This window comes from Phaenicophaeus curvirostris, chromosome 25 (genome assembly GCF_032191515.1).
Source record: "Phaenicophaeus curvirostris isolate KB17595 chromosome 25, BPBGC_Pcur_1.0, whole genome shotgun sequence".
In the NCBI taxonomy this organism is placed as follows: domain Eukaryota; kingdom Metazoa; phylum Chordata; class Aves; order Cuculiformes; family Cuculidae; genus Phaenicophaeus; species Phaenicophaeus curvirostris.
Genome location: NC_091416.1, coordinates 5,099,156 through 5,121,775, shown reverse-complemented (window position 1 = coordinate 5,121,775; position 22,620 = coordinate 5,099,156). Strand labels below are relative to the sequence as shown.

The following is a 22,620-nucleotide window of genomic DNA, read 5'->3' as shown; positions in this document are numbered from 1 at the left end:
AAATGATGTTACAATGAGAGACAAAGCAGCAAGAGATGAGAATTAGGTTCGCTCTTTCTATTTCTCTTGTAATAAACCAGTAAGCATCATAATCAATGTCCATATTTATAGTGGATTAGTTCATTAAGCCATCTGAAGTCACCTCTTCTCTTCTTATACTCAGTCCGTAATGTCACAGACACAAAATTATATTAATAGTTCATAAGCTTTTTATCTACAAATGTGCAGCCTAGGGCTTTTTAGCTTGCTAACTTGCCATAGCTACCTTGTCCAGCTTTCTTGGGACTGCACCCAGGACCTCTGAACTTAAACCAACAAGGCTTTACAGCCTCAGCTGCAGGGTCGAAGTCTGAGAGCCAAGACAGACCCAGCTCCTCTGCGACCTGGGCACTCAAGGGATGCACAGTACACACTGACCAACAGACTTTACCCTTCTCTGAACAGCAGAGTTGACCTGGAGCATCTCTGTTGAGCTTCCACTGATTATGGTGACTGTTGGCCAGAACACACAGGCAATTATAGCTTGACCTAGAGTTAGAGGACTTCAAGAAAGTCTCCATTAGCAGGACTGTGTCACATACATGAGCTAACTCCAAAAGATCTATTATGCCTATATATCTCAGTCCTGCTCCAGGGAGAGAGATCAGCTCAGGACCTCAAAAATATAATGCCACATTAACCTGCCATAATCAGCCTCTGCATCAGCCGGGCTGGTCCCGCTTTGTGCATCTGAACTAACCCGTCTGCAGTTTGTTCTCTATACGTTACAGATACCCAGCGAGTGGAACGGCCAGCTGGCAAGTTCAGGGGCCAGATCCAGTTCACGAGGCAGAAAATCTGGTCCCGGGGGAGGCTGGCTGATCAACAGGCCAGACAAACTAGTATTTCTGTGTGCCTGCTTAAGTGCGTGAAAGGGCAAGGCACAGGTCAGCAGCTCTTATTAAGTTGCCAGTTAAAGGGGACACACATCAGACGCATACCAGCGGGTTACACCAACACGTGTTTGCAGAACTGGACTCACATGTAGCCTCAATAACCTTAACGGGACCGTTCGCACGTGTGCAGAAGTATCTGTGGAATTATGGACCAGTTCTGCGCGTAGCCGGCCCCCATACGATCCGCACGTTAAGGGAAAGCTTCGCATTTGAGGTCTGTTTCAAATTGTAAGCAGCCCTGCCACAATTAATCACAGCTCGGTTGAAAAAGCCTACTGCATTGAAATGACAACATGCATTCTGGGAAACTAACACTGTCATCTCTAGCCGCAACAAGTTTATTTTAAACCTCAGAACAATGAAGGTTTGTCACCGAGTCCCTTGTCTGCTCTGCTCTTCTGAATGCAGCTTTCTAAACAAGTAAGAAGCAGATGGCCCAAAAGACGACAGGCTGAGAGAGTTGGGGTTGATCAGCCTGGAGAAGAGAAGGCTCCAAGGAGACCTCAGAGCATCTTCCAGTCCTGAAGGGGCTACAAGAAAGCTGGGGAGGGGCTGTCTACAAAGGCTTGGAGTGATAGGATGAGGGGCAATGGGTATGAACTGGAGAGGGGCAGATTTAGACTGGACGTAAGGAGGAATTTCTTCATGGTAAGAGTGATGAGACCCCAGCCCAGGCTGCCCAAAGAAGCTGTGGCCACCCCACCCCTGGAGGTGTTCAAGGCCAGGTTGGATGGGGCTTGGAGCCCCGGATCCAGTGGGAGGTGTCCCTGCCTATGGCAGGGGTTGGAACTGGATGGGCTTTAAGGTCCCTTCCAACCCAACTACTCTATGATTCTACAATCATTAACCAAGGTTTTGATTTCTCCATCGCCTTCTAGATGAAGGCTTCCAAAACCAGGTTCTGCGTCCTCAGAAACAAAATATTGTCTTAATGACTGATGTTATCAGGCCAATACATGGAACATAAAAATGAGAGAACGCTCGTTCCTCAGCAATCAAGAACAAGGTATAAGCTACATGATGCAGTACCTTTCTATACATACTTAATTGCTGAACACTCACAACATGATTTTATTAACTACTAAATAAAAGTACATATTGGATTAATTACTGCCTTTGAACTAATGCTGGCATTTCTTCAATTCTCTCTCCCCATTCAAATTTTCCTTTTATAGTATTTTACCCACTTTACCTACATAGTTAAGTCTATCCTGGAAAGTATCCAAAGTTATCTGATCATCTTGAATCATAGGAAATGAATATGTAACTATTTGGGTTTTTCAAGCATTTTTTAAAACTTTATAAAAACCAAACTGTTTCTCCTTTTTTTCTTCTTTTTTTGCAAGAAGATATTAAAAAAAAAAAGCCTCTTCCAGGATTTAACTTACTAACCTTTTCTAGAATCATGGAATGTCCTGAGTTGGAAGCAGCTCCAGCTATTGGGAATTTAGTAGGTTTGGCTAAAATAGGTCATGTAAGAGAATGACTAGGCAAGTTTCTTCCTGGAGGAGCCATGAACCTACAGCTTTCCCTATAGGATCTGCAACAGAGACTCTTTGAGATATTTAATGTTTGGTAGATTACTTGTTCTACCACATACTAATGCATTGCCTGATAATTCAAAGAGGGAACACAGTCAGTAACCAAAGGAAAAAAAATCCAGTAAATGATAAAATATGCAAATAGACAAATGCATTTTTGTTAAATAAGCAGATAGGGGTTGTGTGACATTTGCACACACGGCAGGTTTCAGGATGTTTAGATATGAAAATAGTCCAAAATTATAAAAGACATTAAATTAATAAGATATGTTACTCTACACAAGGTTCTGACCCTTTCTTGGCTTGGCATCAACCTATGATATCCTCCTAGCCCTGCCCCAGACAGACTTCCACGCAGAGCCCACGAGAGCATCGGCTGGTGGCTCATCTACCACATCCATCAACCTGGAGCCTACTGAACAGCCTCACCCCGATTGGTGCTGTCTGGAGAGTTACCCTCAGTTCCAACCCAACATCAGCATGAAGTGGCAGTCAGTCAATATCACTCTCAATCATGGTCTCGTATCAGAGATTAGGCTTCTTTAGGTTTGGATGTTCATAATTTCCCAGCATCAGGCCACCTACATCCACCAAATCATAGGCTATTTCAGGTTGGAAGGGACCTCAGGAGGTCTCTAGTCCAACCTCAAGCTCAACGCAGGTTCATCTGTGTGATCAAACCAAGTTACTCTTGGCTTTATCCAGTCTTTCATCCACTCTGTTGCTTTCAGCAAGACATACTCCTTCACTGACAATCATCACTAGTGTGCCATTTCCATCGCCCACTGCGTGTTGCTGAGTCTTAGTGCCAACCAGGCATCTTGCTGAGCTTCAGCTTGTACCTGAATTATCTTTTTTTACCACTTACCTAGTATTTACACAGATTTCAAAACATATAACAAGGATAAATGAAATCACTTGACACGATATCCTAACTCAAGAAGTTTACCAGATCATTTCACATTAAAAACAAGGAAAATGACAAAGTTAAATAAACGAAGGGGAAAAAGAACCATGGTTACAGGGAAAATATCACGCAGGACATTTAAGTATGGACCTGCTGCCCAGCCAGCCTATCTGCAGCTTTGGCAAATATGCTGATACATTAGAAGAATAAATTATTTCTCATGGTCAATACTGAAGAAGTGTGGTTTTTAAGAGGGATTTGCATGTTGAGAAGGTGATGACTTGGCAAAGGCCAGAAGGATTTTCTATGCACAGGTGGGAATGTGAACCAGAGATGGATATCAAGGTAGGTATCATCAGCAGAATGGAGGGAGATATGAACCACAAACCAAGTCTGAGGCAAATTCTGTAGGAAGAACACGACTTGCAACTGGCTTACTGTCCACTCAGCATTTAAGCATAATGTTGGCACATTCCTGCAACACTTGGGGCTAGATCACACCTGTGTGCAGTGTCTTCTTAGCTGATTATACCCTCTCTTTACAGAGCATATTATGTAGTCTCTTAATCTCATTGTCATTTTGCCAAGTAATTGCAAAGCTGGACAAGACAACGAAAATCTGTGATGGATGGAAAAATTTTTAACAGTGCAAAGCTTGATTTTTTGCTTTGATAAAAGCTCGAAGAGGCCTCTAGACCTTACAGAAATTACTGTACATTCTGTAGCAATTGGAAAAATTGACCAGAACCAACTCAGTGACAAGTCCCTTCCATCAGACTTCAGTCCCTTCTCAAATCATGGACTTAAAAACCCTGAAAAACCAAAGGAAGAAGTGGCAGGTTGAAACCCAACCTGTGTGTTGCCTTTTTTAAGCATACGACTCACGCTCAGGTTAAGTCCAGGAACACTTTTGTTATCCAAGTCAATGTAAAGAAACCAAATAATACCCACGATTTTCAGCACATGCACATCTCCACACTGACTACCCTGGTTCAGGAAGATGTATTCACATAAACAGAAGTGGGAATTCCACATCCAGGTAGGAGATTTTTGCTACCCTGCAAAGCTCAAATAATGTTCTGAAATCTGAATTAAGATTGATGTTTGAACACATGAGGCACTCATGACACAATATCAAAATACAGCAATTGCCCCGAGTTAGAAAGAAAGCAATAAATATTAAAAAAATTCTTTTCTCTTTCTTGCCAATACTGTCACATGAAAGTTTTCTATTGTCAGAACACACTAACGGCTTTCAAAGTTCTGTTTTTGTTAAACTATGTCATGTGTTTTGAATAAGGAAGAATGAAATCTGCCAGCACAAAACTGTCTCAACCTCAGGGAAGAACAGACCAAGCAGGACAGAATCCCTGACAGTTTTATACAAGAACTTCCATCTGCCTCTCATCCCACAGCTGAAGGAGATCTCTGATTGATGTTGAACACTGTGGCAGTTTTCATCAGATAAGGGTCTGTCCCCTTACACTCTCTGTATTCAGAATCTTCTCAATAGACATAGTTAACCACAGATTTGTACTAATTTACTGGAAACCAACATAATCTTACCCATTAGCAGAATAATTGCCTGGCTAGTCTGTCACTCCACACTTCTTTCCCAGCTTCCCATGGATAAACGAGTCCTTCCAAGCACGCTTTTCCCAATGGAAACATGTTCTTCCATGTCTTAGTTCAGATGCATCCCCTTTTAATAGGGCTGTAACCATCCCAATTCTACCTGTTAAGCTGAAATTGCTTTAATCTGACTGAATAACACCTAATTCTGTAAACAAACACGTAGAAACCATGGAGAAGGTTCTGTCCACGACATGCAAAGCCTACCTGGACACAAAATTCATTGCAATGGCTTGGCTCTGGTGGTCTGTAAAACTCAAAAGGCCCTTAAATGCAATGGGTTACCTAATCGATGAGTTAAAATGATAATGCTCTACCTACGTGCATCTTGGGTGATAACAGGATAAGAATTTGGAATTGCTAACAGGTTAATGAATCGATGGTTCAGCTTTTCCTGACATGACTCAGTCAGGGTAGCTCTTCTTGCATTTTGGACTGTATAAGCCCACCCTGTTCACGAGCACCTAACACCACAGGGGCAGGGGGTGAAGAACACATTGGGGTACAAGAACCTGCCCTCCGATTCACTACAAAACTTCACTGACACAATTTATATGGATGAGAAGTTAGCACTTCTGAGGACTCGCCAGTGAAGGTCCAGGCAGGAGAAAACAACACTTACATGAACCTCAGTGTGGGACGGAGTCTCTGGAGAAGAGGCAGCAGGTGAGATCTTCTTCTATCTTAGGTAGGTCTTTCATGGAGCCTTCTGGCCTTGACTTGCCTTCAGAAGAAGCCAGATGACCCTTTTTTCTTCTATATGAGCAATTCCTGCTGAAGTCATCAAGTTACTCCTACGGGTGGGAAAGAAAAGGAGAGGGAAATTTATTCCTGTGCGTAACAGGACTGCAAGGGTTGTGCTTAAATGAAATCCCACAGGAACAAGTTAAAGAGGTGCCTGTTTCTAGAGTTGACACTGTACACAGAACACTTCAACCTCAGGTAACAGGTAACATCTGGGGGAGAAAAGACTTTCTTTTTTAATATTAAAAACAAGAAAAACACAAGTTTTCTTGATAAATAAGGAGGTAAACCTCATTTAAAAAGATTAAACAGAGCAAAGTTTTCCCTTCTCTACCTTAAACAGTTCTCTCAGTCTCAAGACTGTAACAGTTTTCCAGTCAATCCTCCTGAATCATTCTTTTTTTTTTTTTTTGCAGCAAAATACACCTGTGGGGTCAAATGTTGCTGCCTTTGCTCTGAATACACTTCTTTTTCCTCCTAGGTAGACCTAACATCCCAGCCACCACCACCACGCTCCCACTGACACTGTGGAATGTCCAGACACACAAAATTCCACCCCAGTTCTTTGGAGAGACTATTTCCCTACCCAGACCTACCTAAAGAAAACACATTGAGCTATTCAAATATTTATTCCTAGATTCTGGAAGGTCAGACTGAACTCACTTCTCAAGATGTGAGTCCGGAGTAACGACAAATTCAGGATTTACACCCGAGTGTTTGCAATCAGCACGAAGTCACTCAGTGGGCATCTATCAGCAGAATAGTTTTGCATGCATAAAGCATGCATAAAGACAAGCCCACAGCCTCAGAAAGCAAAGAAATAAGCCAGGCCTGATCCTGGTGCTGCATCAGTATTCAAGCGGCGGTTCCAGTGGGACAGCTCGGTATTTACACTGGAGTAAGGAAAATCGGGATTAGGCACCATCTGTCTCCGAGCCAAGCAACCAGAATTGCTCCACACATTTGAATCCTTAATCTCTTAGGCATTCCAGGTTTTCCAGCCAGCTCCAGTGACAAAAGATTTTTATAAAATGACAGTCAGGAGTGAGAGAACAGAAATGACAACCTCTGACAAAAGGGATCCCAAACTTTTATCAATGACAAGTGCTCCTTCCGCACAGTCCTGGGTCTGCAATAGTAAATATAAGGCAGATGTCGAATGGAAATTCAACATTGTGCTCCCAGGGTGGCCCCGGCTGCATTCAGAGGTTGATTTAAAACAAGGCCAGAGTTCTTTCATCATCTCTTCAAAAAGTTTCAATTGTAAAGATATTCCAAACAGACCCTCGCTTGACCTAGAACTTGGCAATGCAAGACAATATGTAAGTGTAAAAAAAGACTAATACAGAGAATAAAAGGCAAAGCAAGTTGTCTGCAGGGTGGTATAAGAGAACTTGTTCATCAAACCACTCATATTTCAGCATTCTGAGAGTTAAAAGTGAATTCAGGTGAATATCTTTCCTCATTTCTTTCAAAGTTAAATTCACACAAACATTTCTCGCTTGGGAGACTCGGACAACTCAAACACAACCAAACCTGGAGCTTAACTATGCAGCACTTTAAGGAATATTTCTCTGCAAGCTGCTTTAAGACTTAAACCATATTTACATCTGTGAAATCGCTCTGCCTGTTATTATTAGACATGATAAAATAGCACTAGACATTTGCAATGACTTAGATATTCAGACCCAAAAAGCACATATTGGAATGGTCTGTAGTGTTTTCTTTTTATGATTTCTGATAATATAACAACAGCTCAGTCAAAATAATGTAATAATAGACTTGCAAAAATGAAATTCCAAACTGCTAAATGTACTGTACAATTAGGAAAGGGAGTATAGGAAAGTGAGTATAAATCTAAGAGTTAAAAAGATGCTCATATTTACAAAAGCATTTAAAAGCATAAAGCAAATTGCATTTGCTTTTCTTTCACTTTGTTAGGTTTTTAATAGAGGAAAAAATCCCCCAAAAGTGAAATTACTGGCTTATTTACAATTTGAATAGGGAAATACGTTTGTATTCTGCTTGGAAGCCATATTTAAGGAACGATTTCTCCTTCTAAACAATTTCATCTCAAACGCAGTAAAACAAAAAACTTTGAGGCCACGACTTTGTAACCTCCCTAAAGTTTTGAACGCCGGAAAAGCCGGCCTGTGCACACAAGACAATCAAACACAGACTTAAATGTCAAGTAAAGCCCTGTTATACATTTTTCCCTCCACGAGAGGAAGAAATTGTGACAAGATTTTACTTTTAGATGACCTGACAAACCAGCACCTCCTGGCACAAGCAGGACAGTCATTCCCCCTTCATTTCCCACTACAAGATTCTATCAGCTCAGACACAAACCTCATTCTGCACTGAGATATTTTCACATAAAACCAACTTGCAAACAGTCTCCCTGGCCTTTTTAAAAATCATTTTCAATGGCTTTAAAACATAAAATATAGATGAACGGATGAATGAATGGACAGCTCGAGAAACGCTTTCAGTCATGCTTCCTCCCCCCCACCCCCCTTAAAACTGAAAAGCATCAGTATCCAAATAGCAACAGGAAATTTTTACCTTGTGGCTAAATAGCTCACTGTTCACTTTGCAGCTGCCTCTATTTTTTGCTGGGCAAAAAACACCAATACAAAAGTCTTTCCTAAGAAAACCAAGCTTTTAACATAAGGGCAGCGACAAAACGCAAACCTACAAAGAATTTTTTTCCCCCCGTCCCGTCGTTATAATTCCTAATTTTGTGGGATGTATTGCTGGGCTGTTTATCATAACAGTGTGCAATAAAAAGGACGACTAACTCTTGCAATTTTCTCCCTACTCCTCCCCTTGACAGGGGCCACTGATAGGGAAAGAGGCTCGGAAAAGCAGAGCAGTGAAAGGCTAAGAAACAATAGGCAACCATGGCTTTGACAATGCAGCCCTGAACCCTTTTTGCTCCCGCTGTGACACTTGCATTCAAGAGCAAGGGCGGCTGCCATCATAAGAATGGACAATGGCATGAGGAATACAAGGGAGAGGGGGGATAAAAAAAAAAAAAAAAAAAAGGAAATCAGATGAATTCAGAGCTAAGATGGCAGAGCTCTCACCTTTTCCGCTTTTTTTCGAGTAATCTGGATGGAGACGTCCCGCAGAGAAGAGATAAAAAGGGTGTGCTGAACTGTTGGATGGTTCTGAAGACTTCTGCATTTGCAAACGCATTTTAGAACTATTTGTAGGGGTATATATGCTGCATGCCATCTCTCTGTCTCTGTCTCTCTCTCTCTCTCTGTGTCTCTCTCTCTTCTGTTTTATGTCCTGCTATCTCCATCACACACCTCTAATAGTATGAAGACTTTCTGCCCATGTAAGTAAGTGAGAGTGTGTGTTCCTTAATGTTTGAATCAAGACACACGTCTGCATGCATTTCTAATCTAAGGAGCCTATAGCAGTTACTACAACTATCAATTAGTCAGCAATAGCTTGAGATCCCCATGTGTCTGGGTGAACAAAGGTGAGAAGCACATGCAAATAGTACTACAGCACCTGGGTCACGTACAGTAACTTAGCTAGCAACAAATAATTGCATCTGTTTCTGCCTTTTCCATGCTTCTTGTTCATTGTGATGTAAAGTTACAGGTTATTAATGTGAATAGTAACACAATTAGACATGGCATTGTATATTTTCATTTGAGCAACACAATAAAAGGAAATTAAGCTGAACTAGATGGAAATAAATGGTGACTTAAAGGCTTTAAACTAAAAGATGCTCGGATCTCTTGCAGTGCTTCCATTTTTTGATCAATTGTTCCCGAGTTAAAAATTCAAATGATGGAGATGTATTTGGTCATTTCATATATATTAGATAAGAAACTGATTATAACAGAGGAGACAGAGGACGTCTGATTTCCTGAAGTTAAGTCTATAAAAGAGGGTAAGCTAAATCTGTTACTATTTTTATTAATTAAGCGACTGTTACTTTTAAGATCATTTTAAGGGTGTCTTTGCAGATGTTTTACACTTAAGCCAAAAAATTAAGAAGAAAGATACAGTACCTTTTACTCTCTCCTTCTTCTTAATCTCAAAAAAAAAAAGAGCTTTACCTTTAAAAACTGCCAAAATGGACTAAAAAAAAATAAATAAAATCGAAAGCAATAAAACAAGAAAGCTCCAATATCCAGCACCACCCTGACTCCACCACAAGAAACAAGAGAGCGAGGTTGCTATCCATGAGCAGAGAGCATTTCAAAGGTGACAACACAGCCTGTGGACAATGTTATTTACACAGATTTGATAAGAGCGACTACGGCTCCAAACCGTAATTTAATTTGCAGAAATTACACCCCGTGTTTCGAAGTGCAGGGAACTCGGAAAATTAAGCAGTTTGATAGAAAGAGTTGGTTGCTGAGAAGGAAGCATTTTTTTTCCTCCCGTACAATATACTCGCAGAGTCCTGCAAGGATGCACAGTGCACAACCCTCTACCGTTAGCTCTCTTTCGACTTCTATCAGCTTCCACGGGAGGCTGATCAGTGACACCAAAGGAAAAATAGTCTTAATTTTGGACTTGAAGAAGCTGTCGAGTTTATTTAGCTTTTAAATAGAATTTAAAAAAACAATCTTCAATTTAAAACAACAGAAATAAGTCCTTAAAGGAAGCTCCCTCACCTTTTAGAACAGGCTAGTGGCTCAAAGATTACAGCCGGCCCCTGCTAACAACAGAGAAGGTGCTCGCAGTGAAGCAAGATTAAAGAAAAGCTGCAGTAAAACAACGTCTTTGCCCAGAGAAGCCCTGAGTGCAAGCGTCCCAGAGCAAAATCAAGCACTAACGGGCTTTAAAAGAAACGGGTGTTGTGCTGCCCCGCCATGCAGTTTGATTTCCAAACTTAGCTGTTGGGAATTGCAGGCGCTATGGAGACAGAAGATTTTTCCAATATGCCAAGCGCAGAGTTTATCGTAGGCTCTCGGGAAAGAAAGGCAGCACATAGAGGACCAGCACAACACGGAGAGCTGGCTTTGCAACTCCACCAGAACCAAATCCCGCTCGCGGTCCCCATGCCAGAGGTCCCACCAGGCAGACAAAAGCATCACAAAAACTACAAAATAATCTCGCCCTTCGCCGAACAATGAGACCTTAAAATATACGTCCGCGAGGGTATTACATGCAGAATAGGCAGGGGGAGGGGCGGGGGGGAGGATGAGAGCAACATTTCCCATCGATGCATTTTATTTCTTAGTGTCTGAAAAGGCTGTTTCCCACTTTAATGTGAATTACTCATCGCTTTTATCGGGCCGGTCTGTTGCCTGCGAATGTGCATCTCAGGTGAAAAGGGGGCATTTGTTTAGGAGTTCAAACAGAAAACTAATCGCTCGATACTTATCTGGGGGTGGAAAGTAGTTAAATAGAAGAGGAAAGACCGTAATCTTTCCCGTGGCTACCTATCTACGAGCACCGCTTGGGCACACGGGTCCGTCAGACGGAAGGGGAGCTGGGGGAGGAAGGGGGTGAAACTGGAGCGCCGGATAATTTATTTTACTACTGTATTTTATGTCCAATTCCTCTAGCTCCTAGACCGAGTCCTGACACCATCGCTCCTTCAAACACACGGCGTTCTGATAAAGTAAGTCAGCTTGCTTTAAAACCAACAGAGGAACAGACACCACTAATCAGATGTAATGTAATCGAGCGCTCTTCTTCATCTAATCTGTCTGCTCTGTGTAATCTTGCTATTCTACCAGCTCCAGCATTCGTAATAGGCATGACATTGATTCAGAGCTCGTATAATGTTATTTCAGTATTTTATTTTTAAATGAGGCCGCAATTTGGGTGGCTACTTGGCATTCCAAATTCTTCATCAACTTTGTAAACGGCACCAGGCGGAAAGCAAAGCCGATCGGCACCTTTGACGCTACGTTTTAATTGTTAGGTTTCCTAATGTCACGGACAAATCTCTAAGCACGCCATAAAATTTTAAACAGACAAAAGAGCAACTGGAATTTAACCACAGAACTGCCCAGGATCAACAGCGAAAAATGAAAACCACCGAGTTATTTGATAAAATCTGCCTTCAGACACAGTCTAGAAAGAGATGAAATCTCACCAGCACACAGCACTGATATCTATTTATATTTTCTAAAACGCAGACTGGTTTCCTTCAAAACAAGCATTTAAGCCACATCCACCTAGGTTTCCCCCAAAGAAAAACTCATCTTATTTTACAGGACAAGCAGGATTCGCAGATTAAGGGACAAATCAGTCTGCTAGGTAAACGACAGCAGTGGAAAGAACAAACCTACCTTCTCATACAAATATATTTGAATGCAATAAAAATGTTCACAACAGTTACACGATGAAAGCAATTGTTTTCTTCATTTAAGGCCTTATCATTGAAATAATTTAAAATTAAGTGAGAAACATCAGCCCCTTGGGTTTTGCAGAGAAGATTTAATTTGTAGGAATAGTTCTGGGTATTTTTTTTTTTTTTAAACGCAGCTATTTTCAACATTGCAAGATAAAGCCTCCCCTTTTTTTTTTCTAATTTTATTTTAAGAATAGACCCCATTTAGGATTTCACATTGTAAATCTCCCTATGTCTGAATGCTGTTACAAGGTTTGACAATGAAAGAATAATTCATGTCAGACAAAAAGAGCCCTTCAATCAGCTTCATGCAGCTTTTCTCCTGCAGGGCTATGCCAAAACGAATGTGGAATCCTGAACTGAACCATCCATCACATTTCCCGAGTCTTTCAATTAATGACACTGCAATCAGATCGATGGCGTGTAATAAGAAAAGAGCTTTGCATTTCTATACCTATTAATTCGCTGAGTAACTCCACTGGTAAAACGTGACCAGAAAGGGAAAAGAAAAGAAAATTTCATCCTCCTAGCAAGATTTTTGGGGATGTTTAAGCCACTCTGTACAAGCCTCGGTTCCACATCCCTGCCTCACGCCAAGTTAGCTCTCTTCCAGGCAGGTATTTTGTCTGTGGAACACTAAGTGTTTTCTAGGTAGACACTCTAGATTATAAAGGAGCCTGTTTTTCTTCCAGCTCAGACTAGGCAACCCCCATCAGCCTCCTGTTAGCCAGAATCGTCCTCTCTGCAGTGTGAACCACGGAGGAGCGCAGTCGCTTACAGGGCAGGACTCTGCAGACTCGTTCTCCGGTGCGAAGGCAGTAATTAGTGACCAAATTTCCAGATCACAGAACATGCCAAGGATGGAGTTACTTCACGCAGTGATTAACCTCCAACAAAACGAGGTGGGGGAAGAGAGCTGGGCAGGGGGTGAGGGCAGTCGGGACAAAAAACCGTCTACTAGCAACCATGGGATGAAATTAGAGTGACCTCACGTCAGCGAACTGGCATAAGATTTTGGATCGATGACAAAAATTATCGAGGCTTTGCAGAACGGAGCTGCCAAGCACATTTCAATTCCCTTACTGCAAACGCTGTGGGTATTGTTTGGAGAAGCCAAACACTATAGGAAGGAGAAAAGTGCAATTAACCAGAACACTGTGATCATTAATAAAGGTGTAATTCAGAATTGTCTTTTCTCTTAAAAGGTAGATTTGAGGGAAAAAAATGCCTAAGTTATAAAATACCCTCTCTTTGAATACCGCGTGGCTGTGCTTTTCCTAAAATGCTACCAAGTCTCCCGTTTCTGGGTCACACGGGGAAATAAGAGCTCAAACCAAAAGGCTTTATCACCTCGTGGCTGATGAGCAACTTAGAAGGAAGGAGGGATTTGGAGGACCTCCCAGGAGACCAGGGTGGGTCACCGGCAATGAGAGACACATCTCGCCTACAGAACTGATGCTGTTGTGTTGTCTTGGACAGCAAAGTGGACGCGAGCTGCCCCTGCCAACATTAACCCCTTCCTCTGGAGCAGGTGAAGCCTTCAAATCACCAGCGCTGACGCTTATTTCAGCAGTTTTGGCTTTCCCTCAAAGGAGAGAAGCTGCAGCTGCAAGAGGAGATGGACCCAGGTCAAAACCTACCAAAAGACCTTCTGGGAGCAGCAGAATTTCAGTGAGGTTGTGCATTTTGGAACTCCTCAGAAAGGGAAAGGAAACCTTTATGAGAGAAAACAAGAAATGGAACAACAGAAAACAAGGGAGGGTTTTGAGGTTCCCTTCACCAATCCTTTAAAGTATCAACGGGTGCTTTTAAAGGATCATTTCTGGCTTTGCCTCTTAGCATCTTTTACAATCAAAACATCAGCAATTTTGAATTTCAACGGCACCTCAAAAGAAAGCCTTGGTCATGCTGTAACTGAACGGTGCATCCATGCCGTACATGGAGCCAGACACTATAAGCTTGCGGGTCGAAGAAGGGAGCTGAAAACACCACGGCAATAAGTGAAACAGGACCATGCCCGTGAGCTGACTTGCAAAATAACTGCAACGAAAGCACACTGAGAGATGCCCACTTGCTGGCAGACAAAGAACAATAAATAAATAAATCATGCAGAAGCAAAGATAACGCGTTTACAAATAAAGCATGAGAGCTGAATGTAGGCTAAAGAAATAGGGAGAAAAAAAAAGAAATCTAGGATGAGAAACCTGTAAAACTGAAAGAAATCTTGACTAGGAAGCTAAACGCAAAATATTTTTATCGCACATCACTGTATCTTGCCCTCTCGATGGAGCACGTCAACACACACAACCACAGGGTCCAGGATCCCACCGCATTTCAGAACAGCAGGTTACAGGGTTGCAGCACAAATCCTTCAGTGACCTCCAAGGTACAAGCAGCCCCTCAGCCTAGAAGTCAGCCCTGACCGCTTCTCCCAGCTTACAGGACACCAACAACAGCCCCAACTCGTTTTTGTGCAGATGTCAGCATCCACACGCAGGGAGACGCTTTTAAACCCAAGCACGGGGTGTGGGAGTCGAGGAGGCTCTGACATTAGACAAGATTCTCACAGCGAATATGCGACTGGAGATTTACAGCTCTGAACAGTGCCCTGCACTGCCCAGTTGCAAAGCACAGTATGTGCTCCACAGCTTAATTGTGTACAAAAGTCTTGTCTGCTAGCAGGTCAGGGAGAGGGGAGAAAAGGGTGCCGCCTCGAGCCATTATTTCAGCACTGGCTGCCTTCCAGGAGCTAACAGAGCTTCAGAAGACTCAGGCAGGCTTGCTTACATCTGCTTCCCTCTGCTGTAGCTGCAGACACACACCGCTATTTGCTTTCTTTTATTTTCTCTTTAAATATGGGTTTGGGCAAGCTTTCAGTGAGTATTCTCGGGGTTCTTTTCCTCATCTCTCACAGGAGCGTCGGGAGCGCCCACTGCAAATGAATTTGATAAAGAGAAGGCTTCTGTAATTGTTTATCTTGCTCGGTGGCTGGGGCAACGGCAGCACCTGGCCTCGCAGTAATGCGTGTGTCCACAAAAGCCGTGGAGCCCCTGTCAGCTCCTGTCAACAGAAGCCACCTACCTGTCCTGTTGCCACATAGACAGGCACAGAAAAGATCCAACTGTCCAAAGTCACGTCCAAATGTAAAGCGTTGGGACTTAAACCTTGTCCCGTGCGATGCATTTCTGGAAATCCAGCTACAGAAACATGAACGTTCAGCTACCGAGGTCTTGGGTTCAATCCCTACTGATCACAACATTGAAATAACGTCGCTATTCAATTTCCTTCTTTCTACTGAAATAGTAACTAAAAAGACACCTCCAGGAGGCTCCTGGTGCTCTAGCACATGATTAATACTACAATTAAATACCAGCATTAAAACAATCAATTCAAGAAGGATGCAGCAAGTCAGCCTCCACTATAAAAACTCCCCTGCGTCTCCTTATCTAGGAATCCTACCCTTAGCTTTTCCCAGCTCCCCGGTTCAAACCTCAGCGTCACAACCATTCCATTAAAATTGAAGCAGGAATACTGCAGTACCTGCATTTTACAAATACTTACCTGGCAACAAAATATTATTTAAAGGTAGATATGAAAATCAATGGAAAACCTGAAGGTGAAACCATAGAATCAAAGAATGGTTTGGGCTGGGAGGGACCTTTAAAGATCATCTAGGTGCTAAAATATTCTGAGGATGTGCATGGGATTACAAGGCTGAAAGAGGTCAGACATGGTTTAAATTCTCAAGGAAGGGTGGGGATTGCCAGAAGAGGCAGGGATGAATGTCAGGACAATTCTACATGTCCTAGGCTCCGAAACAAGCCAGAGAGGCACAGAGGCCTTTTGAAAGGACAGTGTGCTGCCACTGGAATGAAAAAGAGATTGAGGAGCACTGCTTTAGGAGTCAAAGATCAGTGTGGAGTGAGGTGAGGAAGGGGGTGATGCCAACTTCACATTCCTCATGATGCCACGGATGTAGAGAAAAAAAGAGCACTTTAGTTTTGTTCTGGGCTCCCTCCACCGACCGATCTCATCCTCGGATAAAACAATAGAATTACATATACAAATATTGGCAGCTCTCAGCCTTGTTTTTCACTGCAAGCCCAAAGGGCACACAGCAGTGAAATTGCAAGCTCTTCTGAGCATGCCTAATCAGCTCTGCCTGCCAGATTTTCAATCTCTGGTGGCCAGTTATGTTCCCAATTTATACAAAAATGCAGCTTCTAGTCCGTGTGGTGTTCTGAGGACAAGCTCCACTCCTCAGGCCCATCTGAAACAGCAGAACACCGCACATGGAGGGACGAGGCACAGGAAGGAGTGTAGTAATTGGCCTTTCTTGATCTCCCTGCATGGGGCTTGGTGAGAACAGCTTTCCGATGGATTTATTTTTCCATTGCACCTCCTGGAGTTATAGCCTTAGAGATACAGCACAGAGGGTGGAAGACTAAACCACACCAGGACTTGTAACTGCTCTGTAAGCCAGTGAAACACAGAGGATGCTCCATAGCAGAGAGCAAGAACCACCCTATGCACTCATCAGTCCCACCCTGCTCAGAAATGAGCAGACAATATTCCATCATCACCTGGACAGATGCAATTAACTCTTGTTCCCTCATTGAGGCACTTTCTGAACCATTTAACTAACACCAATAATTCAGTAGTGCCAACTTGTTTTTAAAGAAGGGACAAGTGCCTTTTCTTTCTCTTTTCAAGAGTTGCGTTCGTGCCTACAGATGCTATAAAGAATTCCAGACATATCCAACAAATAGGCTCTATTTAAAAAAATAAACCAACAAACAAACCCTCCACTACATCTTCCAACAAGTAAATAAGCTTGACAATATCAGCATTGCATATCTAGAGATGATATAACTCATATAACTTCTGATGGAAAAAAACAGTCGCTCAAACTATTCATGTAGTTGCCCTCTACAATGAATGGAGAGAGCAACACTTCCAATAGGCAATTCACCTCCTCCTCACACAGGATCTAAATCAGCTAGCATAATTCATTCTCTAGACACGTCCCCTTCTCTCCAATGGCTGGAAAGACATCCTGACTGACCAGCATAGCCCTAAACTACCCATTTTTAGACATTTAACACTAGACAAGATTAATCTTCTCTGAAGTGTCTAGCCCTTGGGATTCCCTGCAGAGATGTAGCCACCTAAAACTGATAAAACTCTTGAATATCCTACGTCAAGAGAAAATAGCACATTTCAAAAGCCCTAATGTCCCACATGACTTTTTGACACGCAAACTTACGTGTCTCACGCATTCCTCTTGTATCTCAGGAGTGGAAACCTGTCAGGAAGAGGTTATGGGCAGGCTATTTATGTTACTGAAGCAAATCTCTTAATTTCAAACGTTTAATCATTTTCTTGTGCATGTTTATCCTGGTGCTCACCTTCTCACTGTTCTTCTGTCTCTGTTGTATTCGTATACATGCAAACACACACACATATATACATATATATTTGGTCTTGACAGATACGGTGATAACTCTTGCAAAAAGGAGCTTAATCTTAAATAGTGCCAGGATCCAGAAAAGAAAATATCTAGTTACATTTCTGTGGGCTAAGAAATAAGTCTTATTCACTCAAAAGCTGAGAAGTGGAATAATTTGAGCTGCTATCAGATGCTTATCAGATTTATGCCAACAGTTACTCAGCCTTAACTGCAAACACAGACATATCAGTGTTCTTGTAAGTCAGCTGCTGCATGTTTTAAAGGGACATCACCTCTTCTCCAAGAGTACGTTAGTCATGTGTAAACTGTTGAACCTGGAGAAATAAAACTTTCCTGATGGTCACAGTAGTTGCCTTATGGAAGACTTTATTACCCTTACATTAGCCTGTAAAATTACCATTATTACTGAACTCAAAAATAACCACTGGTGTTTCAACTCAGCAGCCTTCTGCAGCAGCATACAACAGGCTGACCGTGCACTGTGAGGTTGATTCATACTTTCAAAGGCAGAATATAAGGATTACATACTGCTTTGGCTCAATGGAGAACGTTTATGAGTTTAAGTATCTGTGTATAAGAGTTTAAGACTAACAGCTCTTTGATTCCCGTCACTGAGACCAATTATATTATATATATTATATTACATTCTAGTGAAAATCTGATAAAACTCATATCCTCTAACCACTTTTTTGGCATCTAAGCCCTTGCACAAAAATACATGACCCTACAGAATGCACACAGTGGAACTGAACTCTTCGTTTTACCTTCAGCACCTACAGGGATCTGGGACCAGCTGCCCTAGAAGAGTTTCATGTGTTTCCTGGACACTTTTATCCAAACACTAAAACTGGTTACTGGGCTATCGTACGATTTTCCAAGTTTTACAATCCAGTTTCTTTTAGGGATTTGCCTAAAGAACGTGCGGTAAGAAGATAATAGAACGATTTGGTTGGAAAGGACCTTTAAAGCCCATTCAGTCCAACCCCCCAGCACTAAGCAGGGACATCTTCAAGTCCATCAGGTTGCTTAGAGACCCACTCAAGCTGGTCTGGAATATTTCCAGGGAAAGAGCTTCTACCACCTCCCTGGTGAACCTGTGACAGTGTTTCATGCCCTCATTATAAAAAATTTCTTCCTTATATCGAGTCTAAATCTCCTTCTTTTTATTTAAAACTATTTCCCCTTGTCCTGTCGCAACAGGTCCTACTAAAAAGTTTGTCCCCATCATTCTTACAGGTCTTCTTTAAGTACTGAAAGGCCACAAGGTACTCCAGCCCTCTCATCATTTCTGTGGCCTCCTCTGGACCTGCTCCAATAGGTCCATGTTGTTCCTGTGCTGAGGGCTCCAGGTGGGCTATTTCCAGAGCAAAGTAGAGGGGCAGACCCCCAAGTTCTTGGCAGGGCTGCTCTCCATCCCTTCGTCCCCCAAGCCTGTGTTGATACCACGAGTTGCCCCAAGCCGGGTGCAGGACCTTGCACTTGGCCTTGTTGAACCTCATGAGGATCACACGAGCCCACTTCTCAAGGTCCCTCTGGATGGCATCCTGGCTCCCAGGTGTGTCAGCCACACCACTCAGCTTGGTGTCACCTGCAAATTTGCTGAGGGTACAGTCAATCCCACCACGTCATTGATAAAGATATTAAAGAGTACTGGTCCCAGTACGGACCCCCCCAAGGGACACCACTTGTCACTGATCTCCATCGGGACACTGAGCATTTGAGCACTACCTTCTGGATGCCACCATCCAACCAACACCTCATCCACTGAACAGGGGTTGAGTCCCCTTCCCTGGAGGGGTTTAAGGGACGGATGGACAAGGTGCTGAGGGACATGGTTTAGTGTTTGATAGGAATGGTTGGACTCCATGATTCAGTGGGTCTCTTCCAACCTGGTGATTCTATGATTCAAGTTTGGGCTCGGTATAAGGAGGCGGTTTCACTAACAGTAGAGAGGTTTGGGCCCATTTTTTCAATTAAAAATCTAGTAAAACGGAGCCACTAGAACTGGAGAAAACATATAAAAATCGTGATCAGAGACTCAGGTTTCTAAACTGCACTGAGGTTGCAAAAACAAATTGACATCGACATATGGGAAAAGTCTGAAGTTGCAGCAAACAGTCGCATATGTGAGAAACCTTGGCGTGAAAGAGTCCCATTAAATTCAAATACACAATGCACAAGATTAAAGTTATTCAGAGGCCGTAGTGCTTGCAAGATCAGACCCTGAGATTTCTCTGTGTAGTAACAGTTACTTTAGGTCTAATCTGTTATTGCATTAATATCTATAAACAGCATATATAAATACAAATCAGATGGCAGCTGCAGTCTTACTGAAGACAAAAAAAAAAAAGATTGGAGGGCGGGGGGGGTTATAAAAATTTCCATGATGGCCATTTCCAACACCATGTATTTTGGGATTATCATCCTGCTCAAACTGCAGCTATTTTTTCCCATACACTATATACACAAATATACAAGAGAATGAAAAAGGCAAAGAAATGAATTTGAGAAAGAAGAGAAGGACAATACTGATGGGGGAAAATTGCTTCAAAATGGACAGATTGCCCTTACGGAGGAGCGAGTGACAGTCTGGAGTACGGCAACCCCCTCCTTCAGATTCCCATGAAAAGCCTCATGTGCTCTACTTAACACTTAAGAAAATTCACTAGGGAATAATGACCTCTAATTTCTTTTGGCTAATGTGATCTTCATCTGTGCTTCTGTTAATCTCACTCTGAAGATTTCAGGGTACTTTTTACCAGCGACTGACTCACCCTAGCTGCCCAGTAGTTAATCTGCTCAAATATTCCCCTAAATAACCATCTGCTCTACCTTGTATTTGTTTCACTTTCAGACTATCTTAGTTCTTGGTCTGTCCTGCTGGCTTATTCAGCACTCTTTAAATTTCTCCTCTGGCCTTATGTCTGGTTGCTTATGTTTTGGACAGACAATAGAGGTGATACAGGCCATTATTCATGAGAAGCTTCAAGTGTAACGTGAGAAACATCTCATCTCCTGACCCCTGTTAGCATAAGAATTGCTGATAAAATTCTGGACTGAAAGAGAAGAATCTTCTGGGAAAATTATAGGCAAAAGTTTCACTTGAGAGATGTGTTTTGTAAGAAGAATCCAGATTAATTCCCTGCCTAAGGACCAGATCTAACTCCTAGTGCAGTTACAGGGAATCTAGAGAGGTCATACATGCTTGTGAGATTTTAGAGAAGGGTATTCTTTGCCATTCCTACAGCTCTGTGCTACTGCTTCTAATTTTTTATCCAAGGATCACAAAATTATTTGCACACTTTCGTGAACTAAAGCCTCCCACAATGCTCCAGGAGAGGGTGTAAATGCATTTCTACTGATTCTACGTTTGGATCACCTAAGTTAAAGACAGAAGAGACCTCCTCGGATCATGCATTTTCACACATCATCAAGTTACCAAGTTTTAACCAATTTCAACTGATTTTAAGAGTTACCTCTGAAAGAAGTTGGGGTGATGCATTTGAGAAATCACATATACTGAAAGCACAGTCTTTGTCAAAGGCTTATCAGACACTAAACAGAGTACACCTGGTCACAGAAAGCAAATTTTAGTAGCAGTAGAGCATTTATCTGCAATTTAGAAGCAAAGGTGGGAATGGACCCATCCTGCTGCCTTTTCCTCCTTCTCTTTAAGACACTGTATCAATCCCAGTTAGACTCTCAAAGCGTTTATGCTGTTTGTACTTCCATTGGGTATTATTTCACTCCAAAGCTGGCATATTTGGCATCAGTAGGGTTGCCTCAGCAGAAGGCAGAAGCAGAGCACCAAGTCTATCAAATTTAATCTATATGCTGTACGTGGACAAGATAATATAGCATATCACAAAGTGGTAGAGAGATGTCTGGTCATTCACACCTTCAGCTTTAGCTGGTGGAACTGCACAAACCAAAACTGAGATGGTTCATGTGCCCATTCACCATACAATAACAGACTTGGATGTGAACGTCGCTGAAGGTGTTCAAAAGCGTGTAGATGTGATGCTTTGGGACATGGTTTAGTAGGCATGGTGGTGTTGGGCTGATGGCTGGATGATCCTGGAGGTCTTTTCCAATCCTGATGATTCTATGAAAACTTGTCACATCAAAGCAAGCACAACTATTCAATTCGTTTCTGTCATCCACAAATACTTAAAGGTTGATCGTGCATCCAAACTCAACAGGGTAAGACCTGGCACGGATGGAAAGGATGCCAATGAGTCACAGCAACTTGCAACAGATGGTCCCAGTCCATCTAACTGGAGCCTGAAGGGTTTGTCATCCAGCTGCAGAGCCATGCATGGGATTCAAAAGGCAGGTGCACTCCCAGGGCAGCCTCTGTGCCTTCACTGCACGATCCCAGAGATGAAACTGGCTTCACTAGCTCACATCTGCGGTGAATACAGGCCAGCAACACAAGGGGATCAGTACCCCCCTGAAGATTTTCAAATGCATTGGAGCCCAATTCGGACAAGTAATTTAACTGCTCAGCAGCAGTGCCCCAAGTGCCCCAAGCTCTGCCGTTAATAAAATGCAAGCACTACACTTTTAACATCATTTTGTACCCATACTGTTTAAATCTTATGACATTCATGAGGGGGAGGTGCTACTTTCATCCTTTTACAGTTGGGTGAAGTGAGATGCAGAGGTGCATAATGCGACCCAGGATATAAATTATGTTGGTGTAAGTCACAGACCACAACGGTTCCAGCTTTCAGGTGAGTTTTCACTGCACTGGCTGTTTTGATTCAGCACAAACCAAGCCAATATTACTTTAAAGGGAAAGTATTAAATAAATGGCAAACAGAAAACCAAATGGGCAATTCATATTCTTGGATGGGTTAAAGGAATAATCTACATTTACAAACTCAAACTATTCCAGAACAAAATCTAAACATACTGAGAAACGTTTGGAGATGTTCAAACTGCTAATGGCATGCAAGAGGCTTATCTTTCAAATATCATAGGTCAATGAAAAGGAATATGTGAATTTCCAAACGCTCCTCGCTTGGCTGATCCGTCAATATGATAACTAA

The 22,620-nt window shown here is 42.4% G+C and overlaps 1 long non-coding RNA gene across 1 annotated transcript in view; it reads right to left on the bottom strand.

Moving 5' to 3' along the window:
- LOC138730921 (uncharacterized) overlaps positions 1-22,620 on the bottom strand; it is a 70,002-nt gene that overhangs the window by 22,466 nt on the left and 24,916 nt on the right. Inside the window, exon 3 of the long non-coding RNA XR_011339117.1 lies at positions 5,638-5,809. This is a non-coding gene — a long non-coding RNA (uncharacterized lncRNA). The remainder of the gene's footprint in view (positions 1-5,637; positions 5,810-22,620) is intronic.